At 38.1% G+C, this 22713-nt stretch overlaps 1 long non-coding RNA gene across 1 annotated transcript in view; it reads left to right on the top strand.

Annotated features, from left to right (window-relative positions):
* LOC107741262 (uncharacterized) overlaps positions 1–22713 on the top strand; it is a 56320-nt gene that overhangs the window by 6980 nt on the left and 26627 nt on the right. The window contains exon 2 of the long non-coding RNA XR_001640186.1: positions 20040–20088. This is a non-coding gene — a long non-coding RNA (uncharacterized LOC107741262). The remainder of the gene's footprint in view (positions 1–20039; positions 20089–22713) is intronic.

The raw sequence follows: 22713 nt of genomic DNA, 5'->3' as shown, positions 1-22713 counted from the left end.
ATATGTATTTTGTTAGCTATATATATATAATTTCATTGTATTGCGCCTTAAGGGGTTGAGAAGGTAGATTCTGGAAATCCCCAACTCACAGCCTCATGTGATCTGAAGAGTTTAGCAGCTCTTCGGAACTGTGTTCGCCCGAAGAGTGGACTGTTGGCACGGCTTTGGACTTACTTCATGTAATTTCAGTGCCCTGTCATCTAGCTTGTCTTGGCAAATTTCTGGTCTTGCTCCCACAAAAACAAATTATATGTAAAAACTCCAACGGCCTGTTCATGTTTCTGTTTCTTTTTGATTATATTTAATGTTTACTGTTTTCATTTTCGAGCTCCCTGTGTTTATCCATCCTGTTTTTCCTGGGTACCGATGCCCAACATCTGGATATGGGAAATGTGTGCATGCCAGGAAAATGTTCCTCCACAAATGCGCATTGATTATTGGTGAATTAAACAGTACTGTAAATGTTGCATGAGGGCTTGTTAGGCTGTTTCCCTGTAAACCAATCAAAACCAATGCTTCTCTAATGTGTGGAATGTTGTCAGAACTGTCAGATTTTGCTTCACGCTTCCACGCGTGTTCTTTCAACATGACATCCGGAACACTGTGCAGAATTCCAAAGCCACATGTAAGAAGTTTTCTGTTTCATACTAGAGCAGAAACAAAAGCTTTATTGAATTAAATGACCTGTACTAGAGTGCTTTTTGATTGTTCCATTAGATAAGCCAAACATTGAGATGATGAATTATAGATAGATTACTAATGAAAAACTCAACTTTCAATTGTGCGTGCACATACTTCCTATGCTGCTCTCTGCAGGGTTATCTTGTTAAATTTCAGCGAGGGAGTGCTGACATTAAGAGACGAGATAGACATTTCTGTCCACCCCCTCTCCGTACTCCGGGTGCAGAGTGCGGCAGTAATAATCCAACAAGTGACAGCTAGCTATAATGGGATATAATGGGCCTCGTTCTATCCGACTCCACAGGGGGAACTTCTGTTATGCTCTGATTACCCGCAGGGAGCTTTCGGTCATAACTCACAAGGTGCCTGTTCACCATCAGCTGAGGGGATAGTAAAGAGTGAGAGAGAGGGGTGATTCTTAGAGTATTTCTGTCAGTTGTCCTCTTCCTGGTATTTGTTTGATCTAGTGAGATTTCCTCAGCGCAGCTCTGGCTGGGTGATATACAGCCTCCAGGTGGGTGGGTTCAAGGCCTGGGTCCGGGTGTGTTTTGATGTGTCTGGCCGGCGTTCAAGGTGCATGTGTCTGCTATGAGGATAATATAGCATGACTGAGGGAAAGGGCCAGGCCTGAGGTGATGATAGTTTGCCATTGGTCACAGATTTTAGGAGCATGGATGCTGTTTTATGGTTAGGTTTTTGGATGCGTTTCACATTTATGTGACATCATTGTTCTTAGGTACTGCATTTAACAGTTAAAATTTATTTTTAAAGGGGTTATATGATGCTGCTAAAAAGAACATTATTTTGTTCAACAGTTGTGCAGCCAAATATTTTTAAGTTACGCCTTCTTTCTTTGCGTGAACGTTTGGGCGGCGTTATGCAAATCTTCCCAAATAGTGACGTAGACATGTGGGCGTGTTAGAACGAGCCGTTTTATGTAGGCGTGGTTGACTCTTAACTTTTATAAAGAATATCTCTTTGGATTTGAGACTTTAGTCTTTGCAACTTTACAGATCTTCTTTATGCACCAAGAGCTTGTAACACTCCAAAGAGAAAGGAAAAATTTAAATCGCATCATATGACCCCTTTAAGAAAATGTGAGTGCTGCTCGCTGTGCAAAACTAGGATGTAGGTGGTCTGCAGCGTGTTCCGGGTGCTTGAATTGAATTCAGAATGCATTGAAAAATATGGAACAATATTCACTTAGAAATTGCTAGTAAATTTCACAAATAACTACAAAGTAATGCCAAGTAACACATTGAATTAAACATAAATTTTTGAAGTAGAGAGACGAAAGTTTCTACATCTTGGATGGCCTGAGGTTATGTAAACTCATCTACATCTTGGATAGCAATATTTTCATTTTTGAGTGAACTATTTCTTTAAGAGCAATACAAACATGTATCACTAAGCCTGCTCTACTGGAGAACGTTCATTTATGTGAGGATTAATATCGCTTAAAAAAAAAAAAAAAAAGCATTTTGCCAAGGTGTTTTTTTTTTTTTTTTTTTTTTTGTAAAACAGACTCCAATAGTCTTTTTAATTACAACTTTGAAAATTTGGCTATTTTTTTTTAGAGTGTGCCTTTTAAATTCTAATTCAGTTGAATCACTTGAAAGTTAAATTTTTTAAGTCAAGTTTAAGATTAAATTAAAGAAAAGACAGCTTGACAGAGTTTAATATGAAAGTTTTTGTCATCAGATGAAGTTAGAAGTTTTTGTTTATCAAATTTCTGTCAATTTATAGTTCCACTTCCTGTCATTCAAACTGCAATTCAACTTTGTGTGTGCCAATTCAATATAAATTCCAGCTTCTTACATTTTTAATTTTGCACATTCCTGGTTGCTATGGTGGGGTTATGATAGTCGCTATGATCTTCTGGAGTCTTATTAAGTCTTGTTAAGACTGTCTTAAGAACTACTCTGACCAAAAGTTATGACCAGTTTGCAAATTTGTAAGACTAGCCTAAGCATTTTTGCAACCGGCCACTTGTCTTTAAATATAGTTCCATCAATATAAGATTTTTTTTTCTTTTTTGTCTGTTTTTGTCTTTTTTACTTAAGAAGGTAAAGCTTACTTCTCAACATGTCATGGTTTGAGGTATAGCCTAAAGGCTGATTTATACTTCTGCGTCGGACCTACGCCGTAGCCTTTACGCAGTAGGCTATGCGTCAGTTTTAATTTATACTTCTGCGTCGTTGTCCACGTCAACGTGCAGTACACATGCAAACCGCTAGTCAGCAGTGTCCACGGGCATGTTGCTGGTGTAACCCGCAGTACCGCGGCAAAAGCCGAAGAAGAAGTGGCTCGTCGGAGTAGCATTATAGCCGTGACGGCGGCAAATAAATATCAAATCATTAAATCATTATTTAAAACTACAAAAAGGAGACAACAACGGAACAGGAGATGATGGCATTCTTTCAATCTGCACAAGGACTTGTACCACGGCAGATCAACATTGTTTGTTGCGGACAACTACTGATGTATAATGCTATGTAGTATAATAAATGATAAGACACTTGTTCTTTGCTTTGTTTTATTTTATATAAGAAGGTGTAACATTAAAATATATTAAAGTGCACATAAACACACAAAACTCAAGTACATATGGAGGGAGGGGTTCTTGCAGACCAATCACAGCGCTTGCGGTCTGCGTAGAATTGACGTGCTGTTAGGTTTTTGGAGAGGTGCACGTCAGGCTACGGCGTATGGGTGTGCGTCTATGCGTAAGCTACGGCGTAGGTCCGACGCAGAAGTATAAATCAGCCTTAATACATGTCCTGCAGAGAATATACAGGTATCGACTCAATGTGTGTGCACAGCCAAGAACTATACAATACAAGGAAAAGGCACATGAAAACCTAAAATTCAGAGTGCTTGATGTCTTTTACAGTTCTTTTATTAAACACATCACATAAATCTCAAGACTTCTCTTACTGCCTTTCATTTATTGGAGCTTCAAATGAACCAGGTCTTCGTATGAGGTGAGGTTTGCACGTTAGGAGGCTTTATTGTAAAGTAGTTTGTTGCTCAGTAGGGAAACATATACTGTACATGCCCCCCCACCCTGGCCCGCTCCCTCCCTGCTTTTCACCGCATTTACCACTTAGTTAAATCCCCTTCTTTCTCTCTGTTAAGCTTTTAAGCAGTGTGAGGATAGAGTGGGGACTCTGGAGTCAGGGGGAGCCGCTTCCTGGCCACTGAATCTCTGCTCGCAAAAGGGTTTTTCTCTCAGTGATGCCTCGCGGTTGGATCCAGGATGATGGGTTAAGGGATTCTGGCATTCTAGGATTATCTGCCTTTTATCTCCTTGCTATTTGCCGCCAATCCCAGAAGGATGTTGAGTGGAATTCCTCAATGTCCGCAAACATGATATGCAAACAGGACTATGTCTAAACGACTCACCAATCCGATTTCTCATAGATTCACTGGGAAAGTGTGTGTCGATTGAGTCTTCGAGGATAATCCCAGTGACAAATGAAAGGAAAGGGTTTTTCCCTGTCAGGAATGTTAGCATCACCAACGCTAATCTCGCATTAGAGCTCAGGTGGGTTTCCAAGGGCCTTGGAAGTTTGCAACATGAGATTTATACGCTAGTGATATAAGCACTACAGATAAAGTGAAATGGAATGTTGTATTTGTAATTATATGGAAGCACTTATCTGCTTTTAAAACGCTATTCTAGTTTTGTCATGATGCAGGATGGTTTGTTTTATTGACCAGACATGGTTTGTGCTTATTCCATCACAGGCCTCTGTAATTAGCTGTTTAACCTTGCTTTTTCCCCAATATGAAATCAATTGACCGAATGGTGTTCTTGTACCAGGATACAAGAGAAGAGATGCAAAGAAATTACTAGTTTGGCGTTGTGCTGTTAATTGTTAGGGATGCACAATTTCAGAATTGTTTTATATATTTATTTATCTTGTTTATATACTGTTCAAAAAATTTGGGGTCAGTACAGTTTTTTTAATTAATACTTTTATTCAGCAAGGACACATTAAATTATTTAAAAATGACAGCAAAGACAATTATAATGTCACAAAATTTCAAATAAATGCTGTTCCTTTAAACTTTCTATTCATCAAAGTATGTATCTATCTATACTGTAATCTTTAGTAAATCTTAAAATGCATATCCATTTTCATACGGTACATTAATATTGTGATGACTAAGTTCACTTGTTGCATTTAAAAATTTTAAATGACTGATTTTAGTTTTTAGTGTTTTGTTTTTAATTAATTTACAGTGCACAAAATGCTATAGAATTTTAAGTCTGGCTATTTATCAGCCATATCATGAAATTAATCGTCTAATTGGTATCAGCCAGAAATGTAATATTGATGCATTCCTAGCAGAAAGAGCTGGTGCTGTGAGCCTCGCAAGGACTATTAAAGCTTTTAACAGGCAGAGAAAGAGAAATTAATCCTTGCCATCATGTGCCTCCTAGTATATGGGCTGAACACCCTGGGGAATCTGTTTGCCAGTCGTTGTTTTCCTCTCTCTCTCCCTTTCCACGTGAATAATTGAAAGTGTAACATGTCAGACAAAGATGCATTTACTTGCTTCATTATATTTTAATCCGAAGTGAACAATTTTGCGCATTGCTTTCTTGGCATCCGAAGCAACTTTTAATTTTCTTCCACCGAGTCTCTTGTAATTCAACTGCGCCCACACACGCCCTCGTCAGCCCGCTCTTTCCGAAACCTTTATTGCATTTTTCCAGAAATTCTTACAGTGTACAAGTGCTAATTGGCAGTGATTGTTTCAACTGATATCCGTGTTTGTTCAATGAAGTCCTCACAAAATGTCTCAAAGCTAATAAGGGTGTTTGTTGAAATAAGATCTCTTTTTTTTTCCTTTTTGCAGTTGGAAGCCCTGGTGTGTTGTTCAGCTGGTTTACACAGTGTGTGCGTTAGCCTGTGTAGATTACACTTCATTGTACAGCCCTCTAATTACCTGGTATTTACTGAGTACAAAAGGCTGTAACAACATGAACAAATATGTACACAGTGCTTTATAAATTATGTAATTGTTATTCCCAATATGCTGTCAGTTGACCTTAGCTGACTTTAGCGTAGTGGAGCTAAAAACTTTGACTTTCTGCAAATTGTATGTACTTTTGTTGTAAACACAGTGCTGTCTGACAAAATAATTCAATTCTTTACATGTCTGGCATCATTATCCCCTCTCTTCGCCTCTAACATTACATTGAATGTAATAGAAAACCCCAACGGGAACTTTTGTCACAAGGTTGGCTCAGTCGCTGGTATGTGAAGGGGTGAGGTTTAAACGGTAAGTGTGAAAACCAGAGCCATAATCTCTCTCACAAGGTTAGCGCAGTTGTCGGCTTAATGATAAACGGACAGGGTGTAGCGTTTTGTCAGAATGCGTGTAGCTTACTGGGTTTGCGTGGCTAGCGCTCGTCAAAGGAAATTTCTTGGGTGTTTATTTATACACCTTGAGCTTCCATACGATGCACATCTGGGGTTGGGGGTGATAAAAGAAGCCCTGCACAATGTGCCGTGGTTGGCGTTAGATAAATGTGACATGCCTGGGGCAGCTGCCGCGAGCCTTCCTAAACTTCCCTCCATAACATGGCAATCCAGCGTGCCTGAACTGTGTCCGCTAGTCAGGTTTCCTAGCAGTGAATGAAGACATCAGATAAAGATCAGATGAAGACAGGCGATAAAGAACTCCAAATAAATCCTGTTGGTGGGATAGAATGCTATAGGACCAAACATGGACACTGAAAGGGTCACCAGGTTCTTCACAAGGCATAGTTGCGGGTACAAACAAAGGATATATTTGAATAGCTGAGTATTATTATTATTATTATTATTATTATTATATAACAACATTAATAATTAATATTTAATGATATAATTTCATTAGTTAATAATACATTTATATTATAATTATAATATAATAATAATTCCCCTTACTTTGGAATAATAATAATATATATTTTTAAATTATGTATAGTATATATGGTGTTGCTCTAAAACGCTGTAGGACAACATGGATGCTAAAAGGGACATGGATCGAAACAAAGGTACTTTGGCTTAATAATAATAATAATTGAAATGGTTTTAATAATAATAATAATAATTCTCAATAGGATGTTTACATGTTAATCAGACTACAATTGACCATTTTTCAGTTGCTCAGAAAAGAAAGGTGATTCAAATATTTGATTATGCCTTGTGTCATGTATATTTGAACAGACACATGAAGGCTGTGACTTGACTTCCTTAAAATGTGTTGTAGTTCAGTTATCACTGTACATGTACATTAACTCTCTTCTGTGAAACAAAAGAAAATATTTTTGTAAAATGTCAGGTAATGGGTTTTAGATTCAATTATGTTTTGCTTTTGTATGGACTATGTTCATTTGTGCTTCACGGAAGAAAGAAACTCATGCAAGTTTGAAACGCCATGAAGGTGTGTAAATGATGATAAAAAATTCTGTTTTGGATGGTCTATCCCTTTGAGATCGATGAAAAGTAAATGAAACCAGGTTCCTGTGTCCCTTGTATCCCTCAGCCTTCTCTTCCCTCTATTTTAAGGACAGGGGAGGTGCTAAGGTGAATTTAAAGGCGCGAGCAGAGCCGGGTTGAGAGGCCAAGGCACGGGGATAGCATTACAGCGCACAGTAACATGAGCAGGGGTGTCCGCTTTAAAAGTAAATTCCACTTAATGTGGCGCATCCCATCCCAACAGGAGCCTGGCTCAACTGTGAGCTTCCTTTATATAGTACATTCCGTGTCTGTTTGTGCAGCGAGGGGTTGTGGGGGATTAGCCGGTGACACGCTGTCAGTTTCTGCCTCCCCTGCCTTCGCCTTTTCATTTCCTTCCCTTTCACCTACAACTTTTCTGTAGTGCCCACATGAATCCTGGAAGTGCCTGTCTGCTTTGATGTACTTACAGGATTCTACAACCGCTTTGATTTCAGGCAGTTTGAGTTCAGACAGTGTGAGTGAGCGCAGCACCTGAAAGGTCAGAGGTCAAGTGGATCTGTGGTGCAAAGGCCACCATGCGCATCCTGCTCAGCAAGAGCTCTCACGTACAGGAGTGCAATGTGCAGCACTGAGTTTTTAGGTTCTGAATGCACCCTTGATTCAGGTTAGGATGCCTGCTTGTTTTGGCCGAATGCGTGTTTGCATTACAAGGAGATGATTCATGTAAAATTCACATGGCTTCATGGTTGGATGAAAACAGGGCGCCTTGCTTTGCATTTTTTCCTCTCATTAAAGGCATCGGAACAGGCCGTGGTGTATCACGTAGTAAGACCGCCGTGCTCCCTGTCTAACAAGACCTGAACAATCCTCAACATCCTTTTCTTTCTTCTACCTACTGCAGATGAAGGCCCAGCAAGGGGCACAAACCCTATATTATTTATGAATTATTCAATGTGCCTGGATGGGTTTCCCTAGTAGCGAAGCAGATCTGCAAAGAAAAAGCAACTCATCTTTGCTCTCCTTCGTACTTGCCCGAGGTAGTGAATGACTCAGAAGTTGTTCTCATTGAAGAAAACAAGGTGAACAAGGGGCGATGCTGAATAGCGCTTCAGGCCATCCCTCAAGAATCACATGCGTTAAATTGGTAGTCTGTACCGTACACCTTAGTCTGAGTACGTCATACTTAATTTGACATGAATGGAAATTAGGTTGTGAGAGATTGAAGTACAGTCCATTTTAGGGCTGAACGATTTTGGAAAATAATCGAATTGCTATTTTTTTTTACCAATATTGCGATTGCGATTTATTATGCAATTATTTTTTAAAGCTCTTAATGTTCTGTGTTATTCAACAAAGACAAGCTATAAATCATTGTATAGTATGACCAACACAATATTAGCGATTTTGGAAAATAATCTAATTGCGATTTTTTTTACCAATATTGCGATTTAATATGCAATTATTTTTTAAAGCTCTTTATGAGCTATAAATCTTTGTATAGTATGACCAACACACTATAGATTAAACATAAATGTTCTTTTCTGTAGGTCAGGCCTATATGTTACGATGAAATTAGGTGATGCGTGAATTGATATGAATGACATTTTTATTTAACAACTACAATCACAGTAGTATATTGACTGATTTGTTGAACTTCCAACCTTGTAAGCATGTAATAATTATGACAACATAAAGCACTGACAAATAAGCCTGGTGTAAACATTAATATGAAAGTCAGTAACAAATCACACAAACTAAAGTAGATTGCAGAAATATAAAAACAAATCTGTTGCTTTACCACACTATTTTTGGTAATTCAAAGTCACTGTAATAAACATATGTAAACATGTGGACTGCACTTTTTAAACAGTCTGTTAACTTTAGACCAATGGTTCTCAAACTGTTTTGGTCGCGCCCCCCTTTAAACCTATAAAAAAATCTGTCTCCCCTCCTTTCCCGAATCCACATCCCACCTCAGACTACCAAATAATTTCACTAAACATTATGAAAAATGAATGCTTTTTTCATTTAAAAAACCTACGGCTTTCCTCCTCACCAACGACATTAAACACTGTGTCTACACTGGACGCAAGCGGCAAAATACAGTAGAACCCATTATAATCAGTGTCACTGTCTACACTGGATGCGGCGCGACACGACAATCTCCCATTCTAAGTTACGTCCTTTGGCTGTTTACTTTTTTATTTATTTTCTTTTTCTGCTGATGGCCCGCCGGTCCACCGGTGAAAATCGCGTTCCAGGGGGTAAAATACTCGTTTTTTGGAGGGGTTCCCTAAACCGCGGACTTGGCAACACTGTAGCGTGCCAACTTGATGCTTCCTCTGAAGACTGCTTAGATGTGTTCGACTTGAAGCAGCGCTGCTTAGACCGATCGGTGTGTGTCATCGAAGTACTGCGACAGCTATAAGAGAGCGGACGTCTCCTTATGCTTTCTCTCGCCGTACTTTGATGTCATACACCGATCGATCTTTTAAGTCGAACACACCTCTTTACTCTCGCGTGTCACGTGATCGAGTGTAATCGTAGCCTCTGCGATTGAAAAATCGCGTTTTTTCATATCGCGATATTATCGCAAATGCAGTTAATCGTTCAGCCCTAGTCCATTCAATAAATGCCGTTCTCTCTTAAGGTACTTGATCTTGCCTAGTTTTTACAACCCAGGTCTTTGTAGAATGACATGTTGTTAGTGTTTTGTCAGCTAAGTGAGGGGTTTTCAAACTTTTTTTATGCCACGGAAGCTATATATTTTATGTAAAGCTATATATTTATGTAGAATGACCCTTTCATACTATGAAAAATATCAATCATATTATAAAAACATGTTTTTTCCTCAATTCAATTGAATAAATACATTTATTTTCACTGTAATATATCCCAAACAAATTATTAAAATATGATCTGTAAAATATTTATTTTTATTTATGTAATAAAAATATTTTATAATTTTAATTTAAAAAAATTTATAATTGTGATATTTAATAAATTATTTTTTTTTATCTCTGAAATTTTTGCACCCTTTAGCACTTGTGGCCTTCGGTTCAAAATACTTTGAGTTAAGCAATGAACACGGATGTGCTATATTTAAAAAAAAAATGGTATTAAAATTTTTTTTTAAAAATTTGATAGTTAAATACTAAGCGATGAACATGTAGGTATGTGTTATATGCGAATCAATTCATTCAGATTGTTTTGTTTCTTGGTTTGTCTCAGCTCCAGTAGAGTTTTAGGTATTCGTTTACTTGAGAGTCACGTAGGATTGAATGACATAGCCATCTAATGGAAGTGTGTCCTGTTAACCAGAAAGGAAGCCTGTTTATCTCTTTCTCGCTCTCTTTCTTTGCTACTCTCCTTATCTCAGTTGTGTTGGCAGGAGTAAGAATCCCTGGACTAAGATCTTTATCTGCAGTGTCTACAGGCTCTGATTCTTTAGCTGATAAGCCACGTTTTATCTTCCCCTGCTTTCACATTAAAGACGAGGAGGCCTGTGAGAGCCTGTAGCCTGTGACAGTTCCTGTGTGGCTACTGTCTGTCACCCAGGAGCATGGGAACACTGGCTTCAAGAAAGCAGGCATGGCACAAATAGTTGATTTATACTGGAATTTAATTTTGCCTTACTTCACTATCCAGCTGGTCAGGTTTTTATGCTCCTCCTTCTGTACCTTCACCACCTTAGCAGGATTTGCCCTTGGTTTGCTCACTGGAAGTTTTAGGGCACAATCCTTGTAAAGCTGTTTTGAGATAATATTGAGAAACGAGCTGTAGAAAAGTTGTTGAATTGTAAGTTGAATTGAATGCCTCTCTTTTAGCCCACCAAGTTACTGAATGCATGTTTTGCTTGGGATGTGTATCTAAGAGTCTATAACTCCAAAACCTAGTGAACTTGTCTACTGCCTACATATGAAACTGAAATGGTGATGTTGGGGTAAATAGTCAGTTTGTACAATTGAATAATTTTTATAGATATTTGACAGTGTTGAATTTAATAATAATAATACATATTTAATAAAATAATATACTAATAGTGTTCCTATTATAATCGTAAATCAAAATGCATATTGTTTTTATTGTTGTGATATAATTTAGTTTTTGTTTTAGAAGGCTTGAATAATAATAAAAAATAGTTTATGCATATAGTTTTTTGGACATTTAAAACATAAATTAAAATTATTATATTAATAATAATTATTATTATTATTATTAGTTGTAGTAGTAGTATATTTTTTTAAAAATGTATGCATTATATTTGTATTAATATTATAATCATGCATATTATTTAATATTGTGATTTAGTTTTGTCTTAAAGGCATAAATAAATAATAATATATAATTGTTGTTGTTATTGTATTTTATTTATTAAAGTCGTAATATTTGTAGTAATATTATAATCTTAAATAATGTGTATTGTTTTATATAATTACCAATTAGTTTTTGTCTCAAAGGGCAAAATTAATTTAAAAAAAATCTATTAATTTATTTATTTTAAACCTATAAATATTGTTATGATCATGAAGCAATACTGGTCGGTCTTAGGGATGTTCATTTCGGTTATTTTTCCTAACCGACAACCGACGCTCGTTAACCGATTATTAACCGTTAACCGACAAGATTATTTGAAATTCGAATTTAATTAAATTTGAAAGGATACGTGTCTGTGACCCGCACATCACGCACATGCAGCACTTCTGCGAGCGGAGAAAAACATAATAAAGCTAGGCTATAGGCCTATATATATAACGATAAATAGGCCTATACGAGAAATATATTTTTACTTAAATAATAAATTAAGAAAATGAAAGAAAAACTGTGCAACAAGTAGCCTAGTATTCAGAGTTTGTTCATTTTTGTGCTGCGCGAAAGGAAACCAGACAGCAGAAAGTGGCGTCCTATTTTTCTTTAGGCTTATTTTACAAAAGCACAAAGATTTGTTTTTATTGTGAATGTACACAAATAAAAACAAACCTTTTACAATTCCAATTATCTTTATGACTAAAAGGAGTAATTGCTTCCACTGTTAGAAGGAAAAAATTCAAGTGATTGCGCTGGCGCCACATGCCAGTCAGTTAAGCATTGCTACCTTGACAATGCAGCCTGCTCATTATCATAATAAAATACAGTCAGTCAAACATATGGAAAAAACACACTGCTCAGTTTAAATATGTAGTAAAATCTGTGCCGTTAAGCGTTATCACCGTACCGCCGTGAATGATGTTATGCAAACCATTTTGTTTTACGTGGATATTGGAACGCGAGTGAAGTAGGCTACATAATAAATAATATTTTGGCATTCAAATACATCGCGGATACGGAAACATTTGATTTTGTGTCGAATGAGAGATGCAACGTTGGTTCAGTTTAGTTTTAACCTAAATGAATTTGTTTTGGCTTGTCATTTAGCTATAGCTTCTTATATTTTTTATTCTTGTTCTTTTCTAAATACTGTTGATTTGTTGTGGAGTGAGGGGAACTAAAATAGCCTAGCTATGTTTACAGTGTTTATTATAATGTTTGTAAACATTTCGTGTCGGCATTAGGCCTATTTCTGAAGGAAATAATAAAATGCGACTTATGTTTTCGCGTAGCGTATTTCAACCATGCAGCAAACCTTTTTAAATATTTTGATAAATTACTACAAAAAAAAAATAAATAAATGACTTTTTAAACCGTTTAAATCTAGCGTAGCGTTAGTTCTGGCAGGTCACGTTAGTCAAGCTCGCATCAGCTGACTCTCAGCTGATCCCCATCAACCTATGGGAATACGACATCTATCTAAGCATTCATATATAAGGTCCCTCAGTATTATCAGCAGTTTTCGCATTGCTCAATAGCTAATTACCCTCCTCCATCCCCAACTCCTCCTCTGTCAGTCAGGATTCAGCCTTCTGATTCTCCTTTGAATCAGACTAATTCTAAAATGTGTACATAACATTATTGAACTTTAACGATATCTGCAATACATTTATGTTGGTTCTGTTCTGTTTACTCTGGGGGGGGGGTGGTTTATCGCTGCTCTCCCTGCTCTCATCCATGGTAGGCTGCATGGATGCGCAGGGAGTTCTTGCCGAGAACAGAACCATACCACCAATCCAAACTGTATGGTAATTGTCAATCATCTTTGACGGTAGTGGTCCTGACAGAACTGATTGTATTAATTGGTCAAAATTCTTCACAATCGGTTAACGGTTAACCGGTTAAAATGAACATCCCTAGTCGGTCTCTACTTTGCATTCTGCATTGTGTTCTACTTTGGCACTGCATCAATTTTTGGAACATATCGGTAATCCCTTTTTAGGCAGCTCACTAGGTTTTGGAACAGAGCTTACTATATGTGTAAGATGGCTCTTCTACACTGTTTTCTTTGCTTTTTACTTTGTTTCTCATAATGTGTTTATTCCTGGCCATGTGTCAGGAGGCAACCACAACTGAGCTGATTTGTGACCCTGTCTCACTGTTTGGCCTTAGTGTTACTATGCGACACATCTTTACCCTCCCTCCCTCTCTCTCCATCTCTCTCACTCACTCTCTCTCTCTCTACCTCCCCTGTGATCTCAGTCTGCCCTACGCTCACCGGATAGCATTCTAATTTGTATTTCGCACCAACCGCCTGTTATGTTAAGAGCCTGTGAATGCTCAAAAGCAGGCAGAAGTGATTGCAAAAAAAGGTAGAAAAATGTGTGAGTGAAAGTGAGATTAAATTATATCGAGAAAGACGGAAGAAAGGAAGACATTGGATAGGGAAGATTACTACAGAAAGATAAATGAAGAGAGATCAGAGCAAGTAGGATGGTAAAAAATGTAAATTAAGTAACTGCGAGAAAAGGGGTGAATTAGAGGAACAGAGAAGACGGGATTGCAGGAACTGCAGGCGATTTAGATATGCAAACCACAGGAGCTGTGCTACGATTGCGCTTCAGGTTCTCGTCATGTTGTTGCCAAGCGAGAGTTCGACGGAGAAATCGTTCCCCACCCTCAGCCAATCGCGGCTGATGTGGAATGTGGCGCTCGCGGCGAGCAGCACAGACTTGTGGGTAGGCCTGCATTTTGCACGGTCACCCAGTGGAATACATTATCATCTTAATGATGCTTTAGGTGCAGATGCATGTCTAATGCACTGGTGTGGGTGTGTGTGTGTATGTGTCACTCTCCTGTGAAGTGGAGAGGGCAGAGAGCTGTAACCACTCTCACACACACACCTGTTCTGACTGGAGGCGGTCTGCACCGCGGCTGATAGGATGAGAGCGCAGGGGGAGAGATGTAGCAGCGCTCATGATAAACGAGTATGTAGGAGGTTATTAAGCAGAGCAGCGAGAGGAGGAGAGAGGGAGGGAGGGAAATGGGAGAGAGAAGGACAAACAGAGTGAAGATAATTAATTTGGAGTTTCATTAGCAGGAACTTGTATGCCTGGATGACTGCATGGGTGCAAGGGCAGGCAAATGTACAATCCTGAGGAACTATGTTGTACCTGTACCGCCTGACATCCCCTTTGGAATGAAAATGGAGAAATGAGATTTCTAAAATCTCAGTTGTTGCTCCTAGACCGCACAGATTAAAAGGAGAACTTTGCTGTTGCTTGCTTTTTAGATGTTTCTTGGGTCAGGCATAGATTTCTGCGGAGCCCCGCACATGACATGCAAGAAAAAAAAAATCAATCGTGGGCACGATTAAAACACAATTAAAGTGTCTCTGTCCATAACATAACATGACATAACATAGCAGCAACATGTTTATGAGAATGCGTACTTGGACAGGAAGTACAACTAATTATTATTTTGTGTACACGATTTACCTAGAATGAGGGCACGAATTATTATATAGAGTGCACGATTTACTTAAAATGAGGGAACGAATGATTAAATCGTGCACACAATCTAGTAAATCGAGGGAATGAATTAATAAATCGTGCGCACGGTTTACTTAAAATGAGGGAACGAATTATTAAATTGTGCGCACAATCTAGTAAATCGAGGTAACTAATTTTAAAATCGTGCCCACGATTAATTATTTTTTTCTTGCATGTCATGTGCGGGTCTCCGTAGATTTCCCATAGACATCTCTCCTTGAGGAAGAGATCAAATATTATCCATAATATTAATCAATAATTGTAAGAATATATTATAATGAATAATATTAGGAATTATAATATAGAACAATAAATGGATATTATTATTTTGGAATATTCATATTATTATAATATTTAGGGCTTAAAATATTTCATAGCTATATTTATAGTTATGTTTATATAATATTAATTTTATACTCTCACCTACTTGCATGCTGACATAGAGTATAGAGCTATAAAAATATTATTTCATATTTTAATTTGTAATTTGATGATTATTTTTTAATTTTATATTAATATGACTGGGCAATATTTAATTTCATACTGAACTCTCTGACTTATAATGTATATTAGTGTATATTATAATGTATAATAATTTATTGCTATGTACTCTTATTGTATGTCAAAAATTATCTCATTCTTTATTTTCTTAGTAATTTTAGGAGAATCATCTGAGACAAAGATGATAATTAAATGGAATATAACTTAAATGAAGTCTCATGCCTATGGAAGACAAGCTTCCGAACAATTAGTCTCAGCCTCAGACGTCACGCCTACGGACTGTTGGCTGAACGTCTGATGCATACGGCACACAAAATTGGAAACACTTCGGGAGTTTCGAAGTCGTCATCGGATTGGTTGAATTATACAGGATTTCCGGGAGACGTGCGTATCGCGTTCTTTAATGTTCCGCCTGGAAACAAATATGCCGTGACGCCAAATCCCCTCATGTTAAAAGAAAGCCGTCGTGTTTACAATTGTGATAATAAGCGCTTATCAGGATCAACTAAACGCTGGATTTTCAAAAATACGTCCAAGAGTTTTACACACAGTCTGTTATTGTGGGGACATTTCCACGCCCCTAAACATGACGCGGCACAAAACGAAACGTGATTGGTTGCTTTATCTGTCAGTCATATGGCCTCTTGGGTGGGCCTTGCCATTCAAAGCGGCCAAGGTTCCCAGACCTTCTGCCATGAGTCTGAAGGTCTGGCTATGTGAGACTACCGAACAACAAACGCACACAGTGCACATACATTATACAAGTTCACATAATATATTGTATAACACACACCCACAGTATCTTATCCACAATCGGTTACAAGATCAACAAACACATTTCAAACTCAATGCAAACAAACAAGCAAAATGTTGAGATTGATGTGGCACTCGCGAGTTTTAAGAGGGTGATGTTTATCAGCCCTTTGCTGGCCCTCTTCAACATAATGTTACATAAACAGTAAGAAAATAGAAGCCTGTAAGGCTCTGGACAATGTCCTGCCATTAAGAGAGAAAGAGAGAAAGACTGAGGCAAGATGATGGGTGAGGAATGATTGCTGATGGAGGAGAGGAAGAATGAGGAGGAGTTTATTGTGACAGATAAAACACAGGCATGATCCACATACTAAAATCTGTTGTAGAGGTCATTCTGTTGTTGTCAGGTTAATCAGAGGACTGTGTAGCAGCCCTCTTCAGGCCAGGCTGACTCCCTTTTTCTCTATCTCTGATAATTGATGCCATCTGGCCGGCCTGCCTGCCTGCCTGCCTGCCAATGGCAGCGTGACATCGCAGCAGTGCCACACCTTCCTCTCTGAAGCCTCCAGTGGTTCCGCTGTGCCACCCTCTCCTGGCACTGAACCCACGGGGTGTCAGAGGTGAACAGAGGCGTGTGAGGAGGAGGAGCAGGGGAGGAAACAGATCAGTCGACTTATGTTATATTACTGGTTCTGTCATGTATTTCAGTGGGATTGTTTATACAGTATTGAATTTTGTTTATATTCATTGAGTCGACTTTTTCAATTTTTTTTTTTTTTTTATTAAGATGCAGCTTGGGTCTACCATGGTCAATATTGTAATGGCAATACCATGGTATTATTTGTACTGTGTAATAATACCAAATACACTACCATTCAGAAATTTGGTTATTATACAGCAATGACAAATTCATCAAATGTAACAAATCTGATTATAATGTTACAAAAGATTTCTATTCCATATAAATTATCTTCTTATGAACTAAAGAATCCTGCTGTTTCCAGAAAAATATTAAGCAACATAACTGTATTCAACATGGATAATCAGAAATATTTCTTGAGAACCAAATCAGTATATTGATGACCCTACAGTATAAGGATCATGTGACACTGAAGACTGAAGTAATGACTACATTTAAATGGTAAAAATTCAGCTTTGTATCACGTAAATTACTTTTTAAAAATATATTATTATATTAATATATTAGATATATATTAAAATATATAAAATTATATATAAAAAATTAAAATAATCTTGCAAACCCACTACTTTTGAATAGTAATGCACATAGGAATACCATATTAATTCCATGGTTTTACCAGTTTTTTTTATTGATTTACAGTAAATATTGATTTACAGTCAAATCTCAATATTAGTGAAATTTGATGCAATTTCCCTCACCAAAACCTTCTATATTTTACCTTTTGCACCGGCGTATTGATTTTGATCTTTAATCTATAATTAGATTACAGGTTGAAATCTGCTTTTTAATGATCTTTTTGGCTACATTATTCTCTCGGTGACTGAAGTCATAAAAAAACAGTTGCATGTCACGCTGCAGAATACTTCACAAAGGAATTTCATGTCAACTGCTTTCATTCTTTTGGCTTTATAAATTCAGTCTTCTTGTGGAGCATTAGAAGAGGCAGTATAAAACGTTTAGATGTCTGTTGTAGTTTGAACTCTTGACTGCTGTGATTGTTTATTTTTATGGCTTAGCACCGTTTTGGTGCAATGAATCCGACCTCCCCTCCCTGCCTGTCCTTTCCCGTTCTTTCTTCCAGTGGCACTTTACAACTGTAGGCAGCAGGTCTCTCAACACATGGCCATGACCTTTTTATTTTTCTAACTCCCTCCCTACCTCCTCCTCTGGCCGTCCATCTCTCTGTTTTCCTCTGTGGCTCCTATGAGAGTTGGGTCGTGCTCCAGAGGAGGCTGCATCATAGCCTGTAGTTTATAAGTGCAATGGGAGAAGTGAACTAAGGACTGTTTTGGTATCTCAAGAGTCCCAGGCCTGGCCTCTCTGCCTCCAGATCCAGTATCACACGTCCTCTCGGGTCAGGCCTCCTGCGGCCCCGCCAACGCTGTTTGGCTCCCAGCAATGTGGCTTCAATTTCCTCCGTTTTGAAATGGTTATAGCCCCTCTGCTTCCTTCAGCAGGCAGGGTCTTTGCTTTGTTTTTTCTCTCTCACTCTTTCTCCTTTCTTGCTCATTTTGATCACTCTGTACTTTAATCACCTCTCGACCCCCCTGCTTTGTAAGAGTGCAAAGAATTTGTTATGAGTGACCTTTGACCTCTGGCCTGTAGGGACACAGTATAAAGGCTGCTCGGAAGAACAGCTCACTGGCAAAAAATACAAACAGTGAAATGCAGCCACCATAAATCTCCATAATCACCATAATTTTTTTAACAGTCTGGCAGTTCTTTTCTTGGTTTAAGCTCTTATAAGAATACCTTTCATAACCAGATCATTGTATTGAAAGTTTCTTTTCAACATTAAAGGCACACGCCGAACGATTGTTGACAACAGTCTTTGCCCAAACCCGAGGCTTATACATATGCTACGTGCCCAGTTTCATCTGAACCTCTTTTCTTTCATGTAATCCTACGGGTGTGTGAGCTAAAGTGTTCCAGCGCTCAGACACAGGCAGCTTGTGTAATAAAAAATCCCGCTTGCTGAAAAATTAGTCCCCTGACATAGTGAATTATGGGGCTGAAATAGAGCTCCTTATTAATGTAGTCCAGGATTCACGTCAGCGGAGGTCTCAAAAAGTATGCCATACAGTGGGTCTGGTCTAACAGGAGGTTTTGCATATTAGACTGAGTACACATTTTAAAGAACAAGTTATTAATTGAGCAAGAAACTTGGTCTACACAAGATTCAAATAGACAAACTGTGGTCCATTTTTATCAAAACGTGCTGCAGAAGGTTCTATGCTTAAAAATGAAACATTATCAAATTAATCTTTTCAACAGCAATGTTATTTTCTTCTTGCTTGTTTTTTAGCATGTACTACTGCATTTGATAACAGGCATAATAATATAGATAACCATATACCGTATGTCAAAAGAAGCTCAGAATAAGCAGATATTTAAACACATGACTGCCTGCTCTCTCTTGCTAAGTTAAATGCGTAGTGTGTGTTTTGAATTGATAGACTGTTTTATTCTAAGAAAAAGCTGGAATGTGTATGCCAGCATTCTTTACCGCTCTTGTGTATAGTGTGTGAAAAATGTTAGAGTTCTTTCTCTTCGTTAAGAGCCCCACGTCCTGTCTGTCAGTGACTGTGTGTTTTTGTTAGAGCATGGCGTGTTTTCTTTTTCTTGCTTCTTGCCAGAAACTACACACTCTGGTACATGGAGGGGAAGGAAAAGCACACTTATGTTTAGTCTACATAGCACTTAAGTCACTTTGTAGGGAGATTACCTTTTTCCTATTCTAATCTGCGGGTAGGATTTGTGATGTCACCATCCGTCAGTGTTCTTTTATTAGATCATTAAGAGTAGGGATGTGGAAAATTGCGCAACTTGGCTCCACTTAAACATTTGCACAGTGTTTTATTTGTCTATTGGCTTTTTACCTCATTCTCCTCCAGTTTTTCTTCTTTCTCTGTCCTTTGTTTATTGGTAGACATCTTTAGGCTGGCACAACAGTGTTCCCCAATGTTGTTGCCTGTGCTCCCCAATGTTGTTGTCTTTCCCCCTAAAAAGGGGAGGACAAGAACAGTTAAAAAGGAACTTTACTTGAACATGGTCTAATTGTGTTTCATTTCTGTTTTGCAGGCATCTGATGTAGGGTCAGAGAAGCTGTTCTCGCCTACTGCACCTAAAGGTAAGAGCATGAATATATATTGTGGGTGCTATGTAAGTGTTTCACGTGTCATTTTTCCTGCATTGGATGTTTTAGACGTGATTAAACTGGTAAACATAAACTGGTTTTGAAAACGAAGAAAGCCCAGGGTTGTCAGTTCAATATTCAAGTTAATTTAATAATACATACTGTAGCAAAACTCACGCAACTAAACACTTGTTTCTTTACTTTTTAATTCAAGGAAGCTCTCTTCTTGTTCAGGCAGCAGTTTGGCTGATAGGCTATGTTTTTGATGTTGAAGTTAATGTTTTCCCACCAAAGCCTGACAATATGCAATATGCTCCCAAAGGCCACTAGGAGCTCATTTTCAGATCCATACTCCATCCACAAGAGTAACATTCCTCTTGTCGGAATGGTGCTGTTCTCTTTTTCTCTTTTTTTTCATAAATGTTGAAGGGTTTTTGGCCTTGGGAGCCAAAGAGATATCCATATTTTCCAGGTTCCCTTCAAATGCTACATTTGTTAAGTTGCACATGTGTAGAAGTACCATATTGGCCCGAATATAAGACACTCGTTTTATGTGTTTTTGGCGCCACCTAGTGTTGTGGGTGTATTATTGACATGTCAAAGTCTAGACCCTGAATATAAGACGACCGCGTTTTTTTCAGATGTATTTCCAAGAAAAAAACATCGTCTTATATTCGGGTCAATACGGTACATAGTTCTAAATATAGTTGCAGCAAGTCGAGGGCCGTCAGCCTCATCAGAAGGGGTTGTTAATTTTGGGTGGGTGGGTTTACATCTCTAGACCTCAATGCCAGACAGCAAATCTCAGATGCACTGTAATCCTGCTAAAAGCCTGTTAAACTTCTATGAGATTGTAAAATGGTGAGATGGTGTTTCCTTGTATTTTTGACTTGTTTTCAAGTGGCTGCTTTTAATGCGGATCTGAGCTACTTTTTACTGTTTCCAGTAGTAGTAAAAGTCGGCCCTAGAAGTTTTTTTTAGTTGGTTCACATCCACGTTTTGTAGGGGAACTAAGTTGTGAAACAAATTCTGTTTGTTACACAGTGCAAAGGAGCTGTCTAGTTTAATGCCACACTTGTGATGTGGCATTAAAAAAAGCATGAATTCTTTGGAGAGCCTTTGACCCCTCTCTCTGAAAATGGAGAAAAGAGGAAGTAAGAAGAGACAAGTCGAGCTCAGAGGAAGAGTAAAACTTGTGACTGCTGTCGGGGTCCAAATTAAAGTCCTTTTTTTTGCAAGTCTGGTCTGTGGATGACTTCCAGACATAACCGTAGGAAAAGTCTTGTGCAACAGCTGACATGTTTAAAAGTAGATCAAAGCATATGGTTTGAGCTCTTCTGATGGCAACAGAAGAGCTTGTCGTTGCTGATATTACAGACACCCTAATCTATGTTTCAGCTGATGGCGAGAAAAACTGCATCTTTCTTAAAATCCTGCTAATGTGTGTCATGCAAACACACTCCCCAGGGATCACGGAGATGATACAGGGAAAGCAGAAAGTAGTAGGAAGTGCCGGATTAGGATTAGAAAAGTGTAAACCAAGAGTAGAAATATGTGGATTAAGTGATTTAGGACTGCAGGGAATAAACATTATCAGACTAGCAATTTGACGTCCAATCTGTAGAGATTACGGATTTTGTAAGGATGTGTGACCTTTGAAATCTATGATGTTTGACGATAGTTTCATTTCTGAGGTTGTAATCTTTGATATCCAGTTCCAGTTTAGATTTTGTAACATTGATATCCATGTAACGTAGTTCGTAGTCACGGGAAGAAGGAGGCGGGAACCGGCGAACACTCAAAGAAAACTTTAATAATAAAATAACCACAAAATAGCGCGACAGCCCCTCACGGACGACTGCCGCGCACAAACGAAACCAAAACACAAAATAAAATCCAGGCCTGGTCCTCTCTCGTCCAACACTGTAGTCACTCCTCCTTTATCCTTCCGGAGCTCCTCCGTGAGACTCGAGACCGGTGAGTGGGTGCAGGTGTCCCTCATTAGCAATCACTCCACCGGCCTCGCTCCGTTCCCACGGCTCTCGGCCCCGCCCCCACTCGTCACAACGAGTTTCACAATTTGAGTTGAATTACTGAAATAAATGAACTTTTCCACGACATTCTAATTTATTGAGATGCACCTGTATTCACAACGGTAAATTAAGAGTTTGGTTGGTCTCCTTCCAAATGCAGACCACATAAACCTATAACATGAATATCTGCTTTAAGTTGGAGATCAAAATTGGCAAGTATATGCTGAAAAACTTGAAAAGAAATTAATTATCAAAATTGTAAAAGTGTTAAAAAAGGCATTTTTTTTAAATTACTAAAACCTTAGTTTTCAAATAACAGATGTGGGTCTGTATGAAGTAAAAAGACAATAAAATGCAATAAAAGGTCATTTTTGACATGCTTTATTTTCAGTATTATGCAACTTTAGAAGTATAAATATTTGTATAGTAGACAACATCTATGACATCCATAGAGCTTTCTGTGGGTGATGTACAAAACTCAAAACCACATCTCTTATTGCACAGATCCTAAAAGACAATGATAAGCAGAATCATCTACATAAACACTGTTTTCACACATAGAGAGAGGAAAGAAAACTCCAGAAAA

This window comes from Sinocyclocheilus rhinocerous, unplaced genomic scaffold (genome assembly GCF_001515625.1).
Source record: "Sinocyclocheilus rhinocerous isolate Xijiao unplaced genomic scaffold, SAMN03320098_v1.1 scaffold615, whole genome shotgun sequence".
NCBI lineage: Eukaryota > Metazoa > Chordata > Actinopteri > Cypriniformes > Cyprinidae > Sinocyclocheilus > Sinocyclocheilus rhinocerous.
This window is presented reverse-complemented; position numbering and strand designations above follow the sequence as displayed.